The sequence below is a fragment of the Salmo salar genome, chromosome 29, assembly GCF_965601325.2.
Source record: "Salmo salar chromosome 29, fSalSal1, whole genome shotgun sequence".
Taxonomy (NCBI): Eukaryota; Metazoa; Chordata; class Actinopteri; order Salmoniformes; family Salmonidae; genus Salmo; species Salmo salar.
In genome coordinates, this window is record NC_138319.1 from 28,972,501 (window position 1) to 28,974,035 (window position 1,535).

At 43.3% G+C, this 1,535-nt stretch overlaps 1 pseudogene; it reads left to right on the forward strand.

Moving 5' to 3' along the window:
• LOC145865688 (vasoactive intestinal polypeptide receptor 2-like) overlaps positions 1 to 887 on the forward strand; it is a 6,814-nt pseudogene extending 5,927 nt beyond the window's left edge.
• Positions 888 to 1,535: the final 648 nt, after the last annotated feature.

Sequence of the window (1,535 nt, forward strand, 5' to 3'; positions counted from 1 at the left end):
CATAGCCAGATCAGGACCTAACATAAGGACAACTCAGAGTATGCTGTTCTTCTGAAATAGACTACTTTTTATTCATATCATGCTTCATATCATGCTTCTAAAATTAACCATGGATTTATTGGGAAGGTGTAGGTTATATTGCATGGATTTATTAGACTTTTTAAAATGTAGATGTTTCTAAGGTCAGCATCAGTGGCTTGTGTGTGGAAGCCAGGAGATGCTAAATGTGTTTTTTTACCTTTATTTAACTAGGCAAGTCAGTTAAGAACAAATTCTTATTTTCAATGACAGTGGGTTAACTGCCTTGTTCAGGGGCAGAACTACAGATTTTTACCTTGTCAGCTCGGGGATTCAATCTTGCAACCTTTCGGTTACTAGTCCAACACTCTAACCACTATGCTACCTGCCGCTCCTTCAATTACAGTCAATTACTGTGAGACCGACAGTTATTTGCTTGACAATCACTGGCTGACGAAATTTCGTGACCACCACTGTCCTACTCATGTCCCACTCATTCTAAAGGAAGTCTCTTGTCTCATCAGATCAACTTTGTTCTGTTCATCAGTATCATCCGTATCCTGGTCCAGAAACTACTCTGCTCTGACGTGGGCGGGAACAACCAATCACAGTACAGGTACCCTACCAACAACCAATCATAATACAGATATTCTCTCAACAACCAATCACATTTGTTAAGATTATTCTTACACACCTGTGTGTTGCAGGCGTCTGGCTAAGTCCACCCTGCTGCTGATTCCTTTATTTGGAGTCAACTACATGGTGTTTGTCTACCTGGTGGAGAAAGAGAGCGACAGGATGAACAATACAAGATTATCTTTGACCTGGGACTGGGGTCATTCCAGGTATACCACTACCTTAACCCCTGATCTTTAACCTTTTACCCCCTTAACCCTAACCCTATCTAGTTTGACCTGGGACTGGGGTCATTCCAGGTATATACATACACTACATGACCAAAAGTATGTGGACACCTGCTCGTCGAACATCTCATTCCAAAATCATAGGCATTAATATGGAGTTGGTCCCACTTTTGCTGCTATAACAGCCTCCACTCTCCTGGAAAGGCTTTCCACTAGATGTTGGAACATTGCTCCAGGGTCTTGCTTTCATTCAGCTACAAGAGCATTAGCAAGGTTGGGCACTGATGTTGAGCGATTAGGCCTGGCTCGCAGTTGGCATTCCAATTCATCCCAAAGGTGTTCAATGGGATTGAGATCAGGGCTCTGTGCAGGCCAGTCAAGTTCTTCCACACCGATCTCGACAAACCATTTCTGTATGGACCTCGCTTTGTGCACAGGGGCATTGTCATGCTGAAACAGGAAAGGGCTTTCCCCAAACTGTTTCCACAAAGTTGGAACCACAGAATTGTTTAGAATGTCATTACATGCTGTAGCATTAAGATTTCCCTCACTGGAACTAAGGGGCCTAGCCTGAACCATGAAAAACAACCCCAGACCATTATTCCTCCATTACCAATCTTTACAGTTGGCACTATGCATTGGGGAAGGTAGCGT